The 17,929-nt window shown below is 46.4% G+C and overlaps 1 protein-coding gene across 5 annotated transcripts in view; it reads left to right on the forward strand.

Annotated features, from left to right (window-relative positions):
* The window catches only part of PKNOX1 (PBX/knotted 1 homeobox 1), a 59,625-nt gene that overhangs the window by 212 nt on the left and 41,484 nt on the right, over positions 1–17,929 (forward strand). Inside the window, exons 1-2 of one of the 5 annotated variants that reach the window (XM_087861834.1) lie at positions 526–3,707; positions 7,469–17,712. The exons of 2 other annotated variants lie outside the window; for them this stretch is intronic. The gene's annotated coding sequence lies outside the window, so the exon portion shown is untranslated. Of the gene's footprint in view, positions 1–525; positions 17,713–17,929 lie in introns of those variants that run through there. 2 more of the 5 variants (XM_087861832.1, XM_045774147.2) reach the window with 2 other exon arrangements.

Raw genomic sequence — 17,929 nt, forward strand, 5'->3', positions numbered from 1 at the left:
CGCCGCCCCGTCCCTATCAATCACGCCGGCCCGCAGGCGCCGCGGCCGCCGCCCCGCCGTCGCCGCCCGGGTCTCCGCGGGCCGCAGCCGCCCGGGAGGGCCGCGCCGGACCCGCCGCCCGGGGCAGGGGGCGGGGAGGGGGTGCGAGTGGGGGAAGGGAGCCGAGGCCGCGGGGAGGGGCGCTGTCCGCCGGGCCGCCGCGGGGGCGCGCCCCGCTTGTTTTTCTGTGTGGGTTTAGGGACGCGGAAATTTCTGGAAGGCGCCGCCGCTGCCGCGCGGGGCCCGCTGTGAGGCGCGCGCTCCTAACCGTCCCTCTCGGAGCGCGGCGCGCGCCCTTGCGCGGGCGGGGGCGCGGGGGCGCGCGGGGGGGCGGGGCCGTGCTGGGGGCGCGCGGGGGCGGGGCTGGGCGGCGGGGGTGCGCGGACTCGGGCCGGGGGGCGGGGGAGGGCGGCGGGGGCAGAGGCGGGGAAGGGCGCGGGGGCGCGCTCGGAGCCGCGGCCGCCGGGGTGTGGGGCGGGGCCGGCGGGGCCGGTAGGGCGGGGGAGGGCGCGGGGCCGGGATCCGAGGGGCGGGGGCGCGGGGTCGCCTGGAGCCCCCTGGAGGCGGACCTCGGATGGGGCTGGGTAGCCGGGGCGGCTGCCCTCCCGCCCGAGGACAGGGTGCCCCCGTTCCTGGAATTAGTTTAGCGCAGATGTGCCGCCTGTAATGACCGGCCGGGGGCGGGGTGGGGGGGGAGTAGATGCCTGGAGGTGCGGGGCAGGGGCTGGCCGCTCGCTGGCATCTCACATTCCTGCAGAAGAAATCGTGAGTCACTTGACAAGAATTAGGAAAAGTTGAGTCTGCTTTGCTTCGTCCCGGCGGCGGTGGAAGTGCCCTGTTGTGCCCGTGGTGCTAAGGTTTGGCCAGTGGGCTGGGCTGTGTGCTGGCTGGCCTGCCGTGGCGGGGGTCCCGAGCAGGGCTCCGGGAGGGCGGCCTGGACACTCGCAGCCAGCCCGGGTGTAGTCGGCATGTGGAAGGGCAGGACGCGCACTTGGAGTGTGAGAATTAGCTTTCTGTAGAAACTTCTGGGTTGTTTGTTTTTTCCTTAGGAAGTGAGTACTTCCCACTTGAGGGTGAATGACACCCTCAGCTTTAGTTGGGCGTGAGTTTATACTTTTTTCTGACATTCTGAAAAAGGAAATAATGTGTTTATATAATACAACATTTATTTGATACATTATATAATGCTTCGAATGGTGTGTTCGAAATATTCTAAGGGAGAATTCGAGGCGAAATGGAAACGTTTGCCAGTGCGGTTGTCGGTGATGCACTCATATGTACTTGTGTGCACGTTGATTTGGAAGGTGGCAGATTGACTCAGATCTACCTTTCCTTTCCTTAGTGTACTGAGCGTGGAGAGGGACACGTGGATCATGAAGGTAGAATGTGTGAGCAGAAGAAGGGTGCTTTCCTACGTCAGAGATTTAAAAGTGGGAATTAGAATTGGTGAAACATGTGGATGAAACAGGACTTGAAAGATTGACCTTCAGTGCTGAGGATTTAAGTGTCTACATGTCGGGTGGTTAGTGATACTGCCGGTGCAAACATTTTCTTGGCTTCTTGTCCACTGGTTTACACACATTTACAGTTCTGTCTCAGCGTATTACAGCTTTAGAGAGGTACTCCATGTGAAGGAAAGGTACTGTGTGTGAACAGCAACATTCTAGCTGTAACTTTCACTTTTGTTGCAAATTGTTAAACTATTAGAAACTGTTTAGGAGAAAGCCTGAATCCACTTCCTATGCCTCCCAGGGCCTTTTAGTGCTTTACCTGGCCTCGGCTCCTCACAAACGTTTTTGAGAAAATAGGATGGAGGAGAGAGCCCATATATTATATTGAAATACAGCTACCAAAATATTGAACCAAGCTGATGCTCACGCTGCTTATGTGCCCTTTGTGAGCTCACTTAGTAACAGGTCAGGTTCGGGGTTAGTGATTCCTTTTGGCGCTGTGACCAGCATAACTGACAGCTTCGAGATTTCCATAGCAACTCTAGTGCTTTGTGAAAGTAACTGTAGTTTCTCGGTGAAAAAGTCACAGGTAGTGCTGCAACTCCGGGATTTCGTGTCTTCATGATTGAATGGGTGCTAAGTTTCAGCTGGAGGTTATTGCAAGTAAAGGTGTGGTGTGTGTTCTCATTCAGCTTCACGGAGACCAAGGTCAGGACCTGTGCGTTAGAAGTCCAGGTACTCTCCACCATCTGTTAGTAGACATATGTATCTGCCCTTGTTTTCCTTCCTTGGACGGTCGTACCGGTGACTAGGGGGTGAGAGAATAAAAGCAGGGCAGACAGGGAACCCACAGCTTAGCAGTCTGGGGTCATTGTCAGGGCTGAGGGAGCTGCAGCAGCCACGTGGGGGAGTGCCCCGGCTTACGCCACAACCAGGTCAGTTACAGTTTTGTCGTGGACGGTGGAAAGATATTGTAGAAAGAGTTCAGTCTGGAAATGGTTAGAATCAGCATTTAAGAGCCGGGAAGCCTGGTCATTTGGTAAAAAGGCCTGGCTGCAGGGCCTGTCCAATGAGGCTACACCTGCCATTCCACCAGCCGCCCCTTGTTTTAGTTACTGTTTCTGGAAACTTCATTCACAGAAGGCTGTGTGATACCACAGCAAACGTGCTGTCTGACAAGGTCATTTGAAACCAGTGGCTTGGAAGCGCTGTGGTTCTGAGGGGGTCTGGGGGACGGGGCGGGGTTAGCGAGAGGAGGTGGCGAGGGGACAGAGCAGCTTCTTAATTTTATCTAGGATTCCTTAGGGAAAAGGTTCTAGTGTTTTCAAAATCTTCAAAACAATTGAACTACCAGGTTGCAAGACCAGGAGTTTGTGAGTCAAATTTTGGATTCATTTTCTTGTGTTGAGTCTTCCTTTAAATGATAGGACACAGTCTTCCTGACAGGTCGGCGACCAGGTCCTGCCTCCTCTCCCGGTTGGGTAAGCCGCTCAGCGTGGATGGTTGCTGCTCCTATCTGGGGGAGACCATTTCGGCTTGGGGTGACCCCCCCCCACCCAAAGGCATGTGTTCCTTTGTGCAGTCTCTAGCCGGATGCAGCCGTGCATGGGCTGCTAGGGCTGCGGGGCACATTCCCTGGAAGAGCTTTTATCGTCTGCCATCTGTGACTGACACGTACAGAATGATGAGCTGGTTTCGTCAGGTCTCCAGGTGGCCGGGAGCAGGCTGACTTCCAGTCCAGGGGCTGAAGGTTACACAGGAATAAGGAAAGTAGGAATCTAGTGGGATCCCAGGGACCACTAGTGCTGGGCTTTGGGGCCCACAGAACTCCTTTGAGCTCTGGCCGGAGTCTGTTCAGCTGGACTGTTGCTCTCCGCTGGCTGCTTGCTCTGCACCCTGTTGATTGCGCGTTCTCTCTTCCCCGCAGCTTGGGGCCCAGCACTGCCGCCTCATCCTCTTCCTGTTTCCCCGCGCACCCCAGAGAGAGTGACTGAGCTCTTTCCCTCCACGCACCTCCCAGGCGCTGACCCCTGGGCTAGGTGCTGCCCTAGGGAGGGGTGGGCTCCTGCCTTCCACACAACCACCCTTTTTCAGCGGGGCCTCCGGTAGGGTTGGGTCACTCAGAAGGGACTATGGATTGGGAGGTACTGTGATGCAGGTTCCAGCCAGAACAGTATTGATCAGACTTTTTAAAGAAGAATGCTTCATGAAAGCTTGGTAAGCTGTCAATATATGTTGTTTTATGTTGTTTGAGATATTTTATCAAGGTGTATATTTTTTTGCATTAAAAACTTGGGAATTTAGCTTTGCATTCTTCTAAATTGTGTGTTAAACTGTACTCCCCCCCCCCCCAAGGAGGTACTTTAGCAGAATTTATTGCAGCATAAGTGCAGACAGATCTGTGATACTGTAGGGCAGGGGTTTTCAGCTGTGGGGCTGTTGACGTTTGGGGCCAGATACTTGTGTGTTGTGGAGGCTGCCCTGTGCCTTGTGGGATGTCAGCAGCATTCCTGGTCGCTACCCACCAGATGTCACTGGGACCCCCACTTCCAGTTGTGACAACCAAAAATGTTTTCAGATATTGCCAAATGTTCCCTGGGGGACAAAAGTCACCCCTGGTTGAGAACTGATCTAAAATGGCATTTCCCAAAATGTATTGTGTGGAACCTGAGTTTAATGGGATATGCACCCATATTTACATGTTAGTTATTTCGTATTGTATTTTCAGTCAGCATTATTATGTATATTTCCATGTACTTATATAATGCACACGTTTCTCACTTAAAAAATGTATCAAAGATCGCCACATAATTTTTTTTTTCTGTATTGCTTTATGGCCGTGTCTGATGTTGCAGAGTCTTTTGAGCATTTAGGTTCTGATATTTCCTATGTTTTTTTCGTCATTCTCTGCCTTACCAAGCTTAGTGCTGGTCAGATCACAGGGGATGTGGGTAGGAGGGAGGGTGCTCCTGGGTCCATTTCTGTGGCGCTCAGTCCCTGAACACACAGTGCCCTGGCAAGAAATTGTCCGTGTGAACAGGCCCTTGCTTCGAAGAGTTGGGGTTCTTATTTTTCGTAAAACATTCCTTAACTCTTAATAACAAGTCCATCATGAAAGTTTTGAGTGTCAGTTTTTAATGATGCCAATGATAGTCGCAGTCTGAAAAGCAAGGGTGTGATGTAATTTTAAATTCTAGCAGCAGTCTACTAAGATCATCCAGCTCAGAATTTACCAAAACAGATTCTAATACCATGAAATCACTTTTGTTATTAGAATTTTGCTGTCACTTTAATGGACATGTGGACCTTTAGCTTGGAAATGCCTTTTTAAAAAATTTAAATACAGAGTTTAACAGGATTTAGTATCTGATTTTATTTGAATATTAAACTTCAAGAGGCACCTCCCCAAACCTTGTTTGAAAAATAAAGTGATTTCTTGATGTATGTTTTCCTTTTTTTTTTTTTTTTTTTTAATATTTTATTTATTTGTTTGATGGAGAGAGAGACAGCCAGTGAGAGAGGGAACACAAGCAGGGGGAGTGGGAGAGGAAGAAGCAGTCTCCTAATGGAGGAGCCTGACGTGGGGCTCGATCCCAGAACGCTGGGATCACGCCCTGAGCCGAAGGCAGACGCTTAACGACTGCGCCACCCAGGCGCCCCATTGATGTATGTTTTCCTTAATATGAGTTGTTGACTGAACATCTCCCAGGGGTGGGGGGTGTGAAGCTGGGACGGAAGGCAGCGGACAGGTGGCTCGAGCTTCTGAGCCGCAGGCACCGAAGATTCCCACACTCAAAATGAAAACTCCTTGAATCGTAGTCACAGTTTCCTGAGCGGTATCTGGGAAAAGAAATTTTTTTTTTTTTTAATATAGAATTTTGACAATTTTCTTGGATTCCCTGACAGCTTTCTTAGCTTTAATAAATGGGTTTAGTTGAAAAAGGATCCTCGGTTAAATGTTTTTGGGGAATATTAGTAACCAAAACAAAAAAACGAGAAAGAGGGAGAGATGTGGTTTGCCAGTGTCTCACGACTGTTGCTATTGTCGGCAGTCCTGTTCTGGCTGCGTAACGGGCTCTCTGAGAGACAGCAAACCTGAAATTCCCCTAGAATTTCTTGCATTTCTCTGTCAGTGGAATTGATCGTGCTCATTGGTTAAATAAAGCAGCTTTTGAGAACAGCTGGGAAGCTGCCCCGCTGGGAAAGAAGCCCTTTGCGGAGTCTGGCAGCCTGGGAGGGAGGGGCTGCTCCTCCTGCATCAGGCACGTTTGTAGATTCGCTGAAAAATGCGAATCTTGATGTCACCAAAACTGAGTTAGCAAATTCTGGATGAGTTAAAAATAGTACAGTTCAGTTTTTAAAGTATCACATGTCTCTTTGGACAGCTATGTTTTAGGCCAGGGGTTGGCAAGGGCTCTGCTGCAGGCTGTTCTTGTTTGGCCCTGGGGCCATACGTTATACATTTCAAAGGGACATGAAAGGGAAGAAGAATATGTAATGAAGACAGTATGTGGCCTTCAAAGCCTGAAGTTTACTGTCTGGCCCTTTACAGAAAAAGTTTGCTGACCTCCGCTCAGTTTTCAACTGAAACATGTGGAAGTCAGTCTGGATCTAAATGGATAAAATTGCATAACTCTGTTTGGGAAATATGAATAAGAAAAGGGAAGAAGTAGGATAGTTTCCCTTGGTGGACTGCACCCTGCCGGGACTGGTCTGTGATACCATCGGTGTAAAAACACGGCCTGTGTAAATAACTCCTAACCCAGAATTAGAATCTCCAGGCCTCCCTGTGACTGCATGCTGGAAGCCAAATCTAGAAAGAAGTCTGCTTTAGTGACTAGTTCCTGTTGCTTCTGTGCTCAATTCGTTTGTTGGCCTCTGAGCCCTGGGAAGCCTTGCTTCGCTGATGAAGTCAATATACAGGGTCGAATTCTCTCAGGGGTGCCACCACCTGGCCCAGAAGCAGTCGATCTGCGACCTCGGATGCTGCTGGGAAAGCAGGGAGGGTTCCTTGGCCGGCGGCCCCTCCTGGGGGCGGCACTCTCTGTGTTGGCCGGGCTCCTGGCTCAGGAGCGCTGGGTGTGAGGGCCAGTGGGCCCCGGGCCAGGCTCAGAAGTTGGGGGGGTGATGGGCGGCCAGCTGGGCTCCTGGGGGGCTGGGGTGCCCTCACTGGTCTTTAGTTTGTCAGAGCTTCTTTTTTCTTTCTAGAATTTCTGCCCCCACCCCACTTTTTTGTTTGCTTGTTTTCAAATCTCTTTCAGCATTTCTTTTGTAAAAGGAATAAAAAGGGGGACTAATAATCTTCAGCTCTTTTATGACTGCTGTTTTCTCCTCGATGTTTTGACGGGTCAGGATAATGTGAAGTTAACTTGCCTGAGGGTGCACTTGACCTATTGTTTGTTTAAATGTTTGTTTCTCTGTTTCAGTTTTAATGTCAGTCCAGTATATCCCGAGAATGTAACCTGTAACTATTTTAAATTTTAAAAATCTATCAGTATGTCTGTTATTTTCCCTGTTTTTAAAAAAATTATCTGAATTGACCTCCAAGTGGATAATTAATTGAATTTGCATGGAGTGGAAAACATTATGGAAGTGATGATGATAGTGCAAATAAAGCATTTAAATATTTTCTCTTTTTAGTTGTATTCTTCATAGGGTACCATTAAAATTATCTGAAATCTGTCTGGACTAGGCAGAATAATCGGATGTTCAAAATAGTTATTGTAATATGCTTTGCTATGTTTGTTGTGGTTCCTCGTTAAAAGGAGGCATCATAGTACTGTATTATGAGTGTATAGAATACTAAATGTGTTTATGTGTACATACCGTTTATACAGGTCACATGGCATTAATTGGGATTGAAGCATTACGTCTAAGAGAAACCCACAGATAATAAAGTTTGACCTTAAATGCCCCGAAATTCATGTTAAAGGGTTAAAAAATGTTCTAAAATGATCTAGTTGTGTTTGCCTTTCCAGACTTGTGTATGCACAACCAGCACTGAACCTATAAGGACAAAATGTCCCAGTCCCTACTGCTAAGGAGGACAGATTCAAGTGTGGAAGTACAGTGAACATAAGTTTACACTTCGTTGCTGCAGCAGGACTGTTAGAGAGCTGGATTGGGATGATGGTGTTAGTGTTGATTTCAGCTAGTGTGAGAGCAAGCGATGGAAGACTGAAGGTAGGCTGTGCAATTCCCAAAGGACCAGAGGGAGATGGAGTGAAGAAGAGCTTCATTTCAACAAAAGGGTGTTAAGAAGAGAGAAGAGAGGCGCCTGGCTGGCTCAGTGGGTGGAACATGTGACTCTTGATCTTGGGGTTGTAAGTTCGAGCCCTACGCTGGGTGTAGAGATTACTTAAAAATAAAAACTTAGAAAAGGAGAAGAAAACAAGGAGGTTTACTTGGTATATTAAAAGCAAACAACTAATAATAAGATGGCATGAGTAAGCCCAAATGTATTGGTAACTACAATTAATGTAAAAGGGTCTAAATCTCCCAGGTGATAGTAACTCCAGATGTAGGAGAAGAGTGAAATCTAGTTAAATGCTGTTTATAGGTGATACATGTAGAACATAAAGAAGTAGGAAACTAAGGGATGGGAATCACTGTCAGTCCTAACAAAAAGAAAGCAGGTTTAGTACCATCAAGCTGGACACAACTAAACTCAAGTTACAGAGCACTGGGGGATACGTCCTATTACTCAAAGGTATGTTTAATACTCGTAAACTAATGTAACAGTAAAACTTTCCAAAATAGAAGTTGACAGTTCTATATGTAAAAGGGGGGACTGTAATGTGACTCTGCAAGCTGCAAACCAAGGCGACCAAAAAGAAGAAAGGATGTGGCGGGGGAGTTCTTAGCCTGACCCTGTTGACATTTGGGGCCAGATCATTCTTTGTCAGGGAGCCATCCTGCGCACTGAAGATTACTGAACAGCACCCCTGGTCTCTACTCACTAGATACCAGTAGGTACCCATCTCCCTAATTGTGATAGCTAGAAATGTTTGTTTTGTTTTGTTTTTTAAGATTTTGTTTATTTGACAGAGACACAGCGGGAGAGGGAACACAAGCAGTGGGAGAGGGAGAAGCAGGATTCCTGCTGAGCAGGGAGCCCGATGTGGGACTCGATCCCAGGACCCTGGGATCATGACCTTAGCTGAGGGCAGATGTTTAACAACTGAGACACCCAGGTGCCCCCAGAAATGTTTCTGAACATTGCCAAATGTCCTTGGGGAGCCAAATCACCTCCAGTTGAGAGCCACCTATATAAATGATTTAAATAATGTGGCCATAGATATGTACAGGAATTTGTACCCAACAAACATAAAATAGAGATTCTCTTCATTTACATGGAACATTTAACAAAACTGGCCACATACAGGCCACAAAGAAAAGCCCCAAGTTTCAAAAAGTAAGTCCTATAGGCCAGATTCTCAGACCATAATGCACTAGCTAGAACCTAAGAGTGAAAGGATAGCTAAGAATAACTCCCTGAAAATGTTAAGACCCCCTTTATTATATCTCTTAGATTAAAGAAGAGATCAAAACTATTTTCAGACTGTATAAGGGAATGACAGAGGGCTACATAGCACAATCATAGGATCAGGCAGAAACAGTTCTCAGGAGAAAGAAAATACATAACCTACATGCATTAGAGAAGAAGAGAAGTAAATGCATTCAGCTTTCAACTCAAGAAACCAGGAAAATAAGTCAAAGAAAATAGAGGTAAATCTATTTTTGTTTTTTGCAAATCTGATTAAGAAGAAATGAGAGCACAATATTTACAAAAAGGATATAACTGCACATATGAAGATTTTTAAATAGGAATACACCACGTACAATTTGGCCACAAATTTGAAGACTTGTGGATGGTTTATGAGGAAGACATAAACGACCAGAATTGGCCTTGGAGGTGGAAAACCTGTACAGACCAGCAACTTTAGATGAACTTGAGAAGGTAGTCAAAGATTTATTTATCTGTTTAAAAAGACACTAGGAACCATTGTGTGAGTTAGGTTAAACTTTGTATAAATTGTAGTGACCATTAAATAAAAATTTGTATGACATTATGTTACATGGTCAAGGTTTTCAGGGTAAAGAAAAGATATACAAGCATGAAATCAAAATAGTTAGGTAAATACCCTGTAATCCCAAATTTGCATTGTAGATATCAGTGTTAACTTGTTTTGAAAGAATTTTAATGAGAAAACATTTCCTGTGTCCCCTGAAAAGCCTAGAAACAGTGACCAACCAGAAGCAGTGAGCACCCATGATGCCTAGACTGTGGTCTCTATGTATCATTTCCCACTGAAAGGAATCAGAGCCCCTTGGATGAATGGCAGAGTTAGAGTTTGGTGCAGAAAATGAACAAGATGAGCATGGAGTGACTTGCTTTTATCTGAAAGCAAGCTATCGAGAATTAGTAGGGTGTATTAAAGGCTCTAAGGGGCTTGCATTAGCCAAACATGGGATAATTTGGAATACCAAAAAATATATGCATTTATATAAAACTGTGATTTTTTTTTTTAAGTGTTCAAACCCATGAGAGCATAATGTACTAAAAATAGCCTCACTGGTCATTATTGGAGAATGCTGGGGAACCAGCACATTTTTCTGAAAATTGGTAAAATTGATAACAGGGAAAGAAGCAAGCCTTAAGGAAGCCCATCACTGGGGCTGCAGTGTGGAGGATGGACTTCGGGATGGGGTGGGGGTTGGGAAGAGTGGCCGTGGGAGAAAGATCTGGAGGCATTGCTGGGAGGTCAGGAAATGGAGATGTGAGGGGCTGCTTCACCCCCTCTTCAGCAGGGTGATTGTTTTTATAGATTTGTTGAATCAAAGCTAGATGATTGTTCTCCAAAGTGATATTCTGGAAAATAATCTTCACAGTTGCAGTTAGAGTCTTTGTCGCCCAGCATTTTAACCCTTACATGCTTACAAGTAGTATCAAGCATCCTTCACATGCCATCAATAAACGTTTGCTACATCGTGTATTTTTTATAGGTGTGGATGAGGCATGAGCAAGGAGTTCTTTCCTTTTCAGTAATTTGTGTTATGGTACTTTGGAGATGCCTGACTTCCAAACATTGACTGTGGGGGGTGCCTCTTCTGCTCCTAGGCACCAGGCTGTCATTTTCTTTTGACTCTTGTTAATGTCTGCGGAGCAGTCACGCATGTGGGCAGCGTCAGGCGTTACATCCTTGCTGTGATTGAAAGTCATTCCTGTTTGCCCATGGATCACCGCCTTCATCCATGCTTAGTGTTTCCCATTTTGAATGACACCGTAATTCATAGATTGGGTTCATGAAATTAACGTGGAGGCATCAAAGTTGTACAGGCTACCAGATGCCGTACTGATCTCCCTGTGAACTGTACAGTTATGTTAGAAACAAGGTTACTGTATTCTCGGAGATAATGTGTCAAAGACACAGCAGGGCTTCAGAGCCAGACAGACCGACCTCACAAAGGTATTTAACCTCTGGGGATCCTGTTACCAATTATCTACCAGAGTATTCTGGTTAACTACTAGTGTGAACCCGACCACCCCATAAAACAACCATTTTGTTATGCTCGTGGCTGCGTGGGTCAGGAATTTGGAAAGGGCTACAGTGGAAACGGCCCTCTCTGCTCCACAGTGAGCTAGGAAGACTCAGGCTGGCGGTGGCTTGATGGCTGAGGACTGAAGTCTTTGGGAGGACTTCCTTCAAATCATTTCCACTGCCTTCTCGTTCCAAGTGAGTCACTAAGATCAGCCCAGATTCAAGAGCAGGGGACAAAGACCGCACATCTCAGTGGGAGGAGTCAGTGAATTAAAGTGCCTCCCATAGGTCTTGACATATAGAGTGAGACATTTAGGTGATATTGCTTCTCTCATTTTCCCCTCTCTACCCTTCATGTAAAACGAAAAGTGAGCCTCTTAGAACAAACTTTCCATGCGTCTGTGCGTTAGCATGGACTACATAAATAGGGCTCTCACACAGCTTTGAGACAGTGTTCTTCCAATCTGTAGAGATTTTATCTTGTCAGTGTTTCTGCCTTAAACAGCCCGGTCATCAAGAGTCACCGTGCCCATGTGGCTGACCAAGAGAGCGCGCGGTTGACGGGTACAGTGTGCTTGGAGAGTAGCGCCAAAACCCAGTTTCACCAGCACTTTGCAGGAATTGATCAAGTTCAGAGGTTTTTGTAAAAGCATCAAAATTGCAAAGTTTTGTGCAGTTTTGGTACTTCTTCAAGCCCTGAAAAGTCTAATGTCTTATTTCTTCTGTTCCATTGGCCTGTTTATTTGTTCTTGTGCCATTACCCACATTTGGTTGTGACCGTGGCCTCGTAGGATATTTTGGAAGTTGGTATTTCTTAAACTTTTCAAGAGTAATTTAGCTATTCATGGACCTTTATTCTCCCATATGCATTTTAGAATAGGCCTCTTGAGTTTCTCAAAAACGACAGGTATCTTGATTGGGATTGCAGCCCCATGATTTACAGATAATGACATGTGCCAGGAACAACGTGTGGACTCTCCATGAACTGCCAGAAGAAGAGGCAGCCCAACAAAGTTGGCGGATACGAAGTTAGTCTCCACAAACTGGGGGAATTTCTATGCAGCAGTCTTCAGAAAGTATGAGAGCAGTGAGATAACTTTGGACAGTAGCGAGAAAACCATAAGATATTTAGGAATAAATGTAACCAGGAGTACATTAGACCTCCACAGAGCCCATTGAACTTCCTAGGGTTGCGGGAGGGGCCCCATGCTCTTGGATGGGGTGACCTGGTACAAGAGAGCCGTCTCTTCTCCCTAGATTAATCCATAAGTACCTTTTGTTATAAAGCTGTGTCTTGACAGCAGGGACCTTGTGTTGCTTGCTGTCCCATCCCCAGCATTCAGAACACAGAGAGGACCTTCAGTACATACTTGTGGGCTAAGTGAACGCACAGCAGATGTGTGCCCTCCCTCTCCGCTGGGCAGTTGCTGGGAGCCCTTCCAGGCCGCACTTGGCTGTAACCACCCTGTTCATGACTGATGACGACTGCCTGTATTTGATCTCACCATTCCCCTGTGTGTGACACACACGTTCTGTTTCCGTTTGCTATTAAGGGGCGAAAACGTTGTTAGCATCTATCTTTTCTTGCTGTGAGTTTTTAGTGCCCTTTGAAGTGAGGCTTTTGAGCATAGGAAAGATTATTTGAGATTATTTGAAGTCAACATTTTTTTAGGCTACGAAGTTACGGGCCTGTTCTTTTCTTATGCTTTTATGTGGACTTTAAAATTTTATTATTCTCTGTATAACTTGGTAAATTTTAACCTTCACTTTCAGGTAAACTTTGATGAACTCAAGCTGATCAGACTGTATCATTTTTTAAAAATTTTTATTTATTTTTATTTTTTTATCTTAAAAACTTATTTATTTGACAGGGAGAGAGAGAGGGGGAACACAAGCAGAGGGAGTGGGAGAGGGAGAAGCAGGCTTCCCACTGAGCAGGGAACCTGACGTGTGGCTCTATCTCAGGACCCTGAGATCATGACCTGAGCCAAAGGCAGACGCTTAACGACTGAGCCACCCAGGCGCCCCAATTTTTATTTTTTTAAAAGATATTTATTTATTTATTTATTTATTTATTTATTTATTTATTTGACAAAGAGAACAAGCAGGGGGAACAGCAGAGGGAGGGGGAAAAATACACACCCTGCCAAGCAGGGAGCCCAGCGTGGGGCTCAATCCCAGACCCCTGGGATCATGACCTAAGCCAAAGGCAGACACTTAACTGACTGAGCCACCCAGGCACCCCAGACTCTATCATTTTTAATGATTAGTCCCATTTACAACTTAAATTCCCTTATACATTCTAAGCCATAGTTTTAATACTTAAAAAAAAAGATTTATTTATTTTAGAGAGAGGGAGAGAGAGCACAAATCAGGGAGAGGGACAGAGGGAGAGACAGAGAATCTCAAGCAGACTCCCCACTAAGCATGGAGTCCCACTTGGGGCTCCACCTCACGACCCTGAGATCATGACCTAAGGTGAAGCCAAGAGTCGGATGCTGAACTGACTGAGCCACCAGGTGCCCCCCTAGGTTAATTCTTATTGTTCTAGATTTAATTGTCATTTTAAATACCTGGAATATCTGACCATCAAGTAAAACCTTTCCAATTAGATGTAATAATTTAAAGCTACATACATAATGGATCTCAAGTTCTTTCCAAGCCTATCAGGAAGTGTGCTTTGCAGAGTCAAGAACTTGGTTTTGCTCACTGCTATATTCCCAGTACCTAAAAGAGTGCCTAGCAATCGATAAACTTGCATAGACGAAGAATGTTTACAGTCTCTGTAAATTTCTCTTACACGTTTTCACTAAAATAAAAAAAAATCATGTCTAAAATCAGAAGCTTAATTATACATTTTATTTTTTAAAGATTTATCTATTTGAGAGGGAGAGACGGGGGGGGGGGATCAGTAAAGGGAGAGAATCTTCAAGCAGACTCTCCGCTGAGCAGGGAGCCCAGTGTGGGGTTCGATCCCAGGACCCTGAGATCATGACCTGAGCCAAAACCAAGAGTCAGATGATGAACCAACTGAGCCATACAGGCGCCCCAATTACGTTTTAAATTAGAGTCGAGTCAAGGCTAAAGTGTAAATTGATTTGCCGAATTGTCTTAAATACTATACAAATGCCTTAAAGGTCAAATACATAGTTTATTCTGAAGTTTAACATAAAAATCTTAAAATATATAAATCTTCCACAGGGCTTAATGCCATCCCTAAGGCAATAAAATCCTCTCAAACAGGGACCCCTGGGTGGCTCAGTCACTGAAGCGTCTGCCTTCGGCTCAGGTCACGATCCCAGGGTCCGGGGATTGAGTCCCACATCGGGTTTCCTGCTCAGCAGGAAGCCTGCTTCTCCCTCTGCCTGCTGTTCTCCCTGCTTGTACTCTCTCTCTCTGTGTCAAATAAATAAATGAAATCTTTAAAAATAAATTAAAAAGTGCGCTCAGACAAGCAGGAGTTCCCTTGTGGAGGACCCCCATTGGCTGAGGGGTTGTGGCTGGGATGATGAGAGACGGGCCCTGCCCTGCTAGGGCCGCAGCCTGCCCTCCGCCCCACACGCACTGCTTCCCAGCCCCAGGGGCCTTCCCTGATTCCTCCACCTGCTCTGAGCACACATGAAAGACTTCGCCACTCACTGGGATTCAACTAGTCCGTCTATAGCTGTTCTTCTCTGAAAAACTGTATTTCTTCCCATCCGCCTGGACAGGAATGCATAAAAACGTTAAAATGCCTGCCTATTGGATTTGGGCCACATTTCGCACTTTCATCCACCTTTGAGGTCACAACAGTAACACTATGTTCTTAGGTTGATTTTGAGAAGAGTGTGACAGTTCTTCTAGCGAACTGTATGTGTGGTCAGTTGCTCTTCAGACCAGTTAAGCAGTTCCTGAGGCCCAGGACTCCTTTAGTGCTCCAGGTTTCACCTCATCTCTGCCAGCAGAGTGCGGGGCTTTTGTTTAAATTTAGTAATTGCTAGATGAAAAGGATTACTATTTTAAAATGTGTATTTCTTTTTTTTCTTTTTTTAAGATTTTATTTATTTATTTGACAGAGACAGCCAGCGAGGGAACACAAGCAGGGGGAGTGGGAGAGGAAGAAGCAGGCTCCTAGCGGAGGAGCCTGATGTGGGGCTTGATCCCAGAATGCTGGGATCACGCCCTGAGCCGAAGGCAGACACTTAACCACTGCGCCACCCAGGCGCCCCTAAAATGTGTATTTCTTTAATTACTGGTGAGTTTTACTATTTCTGTACATGAAGATCGGAAAATTGTGTTTTCTTCATCTGTATTAGCCTGGCTAGTACTCTTTTTTTTTTTTTTTTAAAGATTTTATTTATTTATTTGAAAGAGAGAGACACTGCGAGAGAGGGAACACAAGTAGGGGGAGTGGGAGAGGAAGAAGCAGGCTCCCAGCAGAGGAGCCCGATGTGGGGCTTGATCCCAGGATGCTGGGAACATGACCTGAGCTGAAGGCAGACGCTTAACGACTGAGCTACGCAGGCGCCCCAGCCTGGCTAGAAGTCTTGAAAAGGAACCCAAGTGCCAACTTCAATAAATAATGTGTCATTTTTTTATTGGATGAAATTTGTAGAAATAAAACAGACAAAAACTGTGTCCAACCCTTCCCTTCCCTATGTCCAACCACGGTGTTTTAAGTACATTGGGTTGACACTTCTTCGAGTGGATTTTAGAGCTCCGTGTGATTTTGAGAAGTTATGGCACTGTCGTTTGAGTTTGAACATAATCGAAACCTATTTTTCTGTGTAATGGAGGGAAGAAATAGGGATTAATTGATTGTTTTTAAATCTCAAGTTAGCTTTGGTTTTTATAGAATGCCTAACAAAACAGTTTTTGATAAGATGAGCCCGCTGACTCCTCATCCTTGGGTTGGATGCTTTCACTTTGTTTCCCAGTTCATGATAGAATTCCCTTAGCCGCGGGGCGCCTGGGGGGCTCTGACGGTGAAGTGTCTGCCTTTGGTTCGGGTCATGATCCCAGGGTCCTGGGATCTAGCTCCACATTGGGCTCCCTGCTTGGTGGGGAGCCTGCTTCTCCCTCTGCCTGCCGCTCCCTCTGTGCTCTCTCTCTGTGAAATCAGTGGATAAAATCTTAAAAAAAAAAAAATTGTTTTCCCTTAGATGCTCAGGCTGTGGCTCAGGCCTGGGTCAGCCGGCAGCCTGGAGGGCTTGCCCCTGACCTGGTTGACGGAGGCCTCCTCCTGGGCCCAAGCAGTAGGGCAGGGTGAACCCTGTGAATGCTGCTGGGAGCTGTTTGCCTGCCTGCTTGCACGTAGCAGTCGAAGTCCCCACATAGAGGCTGTGGAGGCTACTGTTGGGGAGTGGAATTCGGAGAGGGGCTCTGCAAGTTAGGGGTAGCACATTTGCTGATGGCCCCTGCAGGCTCTGGTGCTTCCCCTGCGGCTCTGCGGCCCCTTTCAGCCTCTTGAGCCAACGGCGCCACCTGCTGGCGCCTCCCTCTGCCGCTTTGGCGTCCTGTTCTGCAGACTGTTGGTCACCTTCCTACTCTGCCGGTTTTGCTCAACAGCACGTGTTCGAGGAGCAGTTAGCCGCCGCCCGCCCGCGCTTCTAAAACATTCCTTGCATGGTGTTCTATTGTAGAGGGAGCCCGTGTTTGCAAAGCTTTGGGCACAAATGTCAAATTTTCCGTGTAGAATGGTTGTATCGGACATTGTGGTTTTAACCAATTTTGATAGAGAAAAGGACTGCAAATCCATGTATTTTTGAAATAAAATTCTGACTTTTCTGCAATATTTATTGTGAACATTTTGAGACAAAAAGGTTGAGTAGATTGGAAATCCCCTACCGCCTACATTCAGCAGGTGTTGACTGGCCCCCGTTGTTTAGCTGTGTGTGTGTGCCTGTTGACCATTTAAAGTAAGTCCTAGATGTGACCATACCCTGAAACATTGCAGCCCTTGCTCCTCACAACAGAGGTGTTCTTCCAAGTGAGCAGGCCTGCCCTGTGGGCAGCACCCTCCATCTGTCCCGTCTGCTCCCGCCGGCCGCATGTGGCAGCCCCAGACCTCCACGCTGCCCCGCAGCTCTTGTAATGTGCTCGCTTGGTCATTCCTTCTTTATTATCTTTGAACCCAGAACAGACCCTCATCTTTTTTATAACCCTCCACGTGTTAAACTTCAAAAAACTTCTTGCTTTGAATTTCAGTCTTACAGAGAAGTTGCAAAAATGTACAAAGACTTCCCATGTACCTTCCCCAGTGTTAACATTTTACCAAATTTATGCCCTCTCTCTTTCTGTCTCACTGTGTGTGTGCGCATGCGTGCGTATGCATATACACGTAAGTGTGCACGTGGACTTGAGACACTAAGTTGCAGACATGAGGCCCCTCTTAGACTAAATACTTCAGTATGCGTTTCGAAGCAAGGATACTTAGCAAGGTCTTAACTATAGCACAGTTACCAAAATCAGGAAAGTAACTGATAAAACACTCTATTCCACTCTTTTTTTTTTTTTTTTTTAAGATTTTATTTATCTGTTTGACAGATACAGAGAGACAGCCAGCGAGAGGGAACACCAGCAGGGGGAGTGGGAGAGGAAGAAGCAGGCTCCCAGCGGAGGGGCCTGATGCGGGCTCCATCCCAGAACCCTGAGCTGAAGGCAGACGCTTAACGACTGAGCCACCCAGGCGCCCCACCCAGGTGCCCCGTATTCCACTCTGACTTTATGTAAATTTTGCCAGTTGTCTCACTAATGAGCTTTAAAGCAAAAAGGAAATAACATTTTTGGGGCCCAGGACCCAGTTCACACATATTTACCTGTCATTTCCCCGTTCTGGAGAGGTCCATCAGCCTCTCTTGTGTTGACACTTCGAAAGCTTGCTGGCCAGTTACTTTGTAGATTGCCCCTCAGTCTTGG

The sequence above is a fragment of the Ursus americanus genome, chromosome 4 (genome assembly GCF_024610735.1).
Source record: "Ursus americanus isolate L20-20 chromosome 4, mUrsAme1.1.p, whole genome shotgun sequence".
Lineage (NCBI taxonomy): Eukaryota > Metazoa > Chordata > Mammalia > Carnivora > Ursidae > Ursus > Ursus americanus.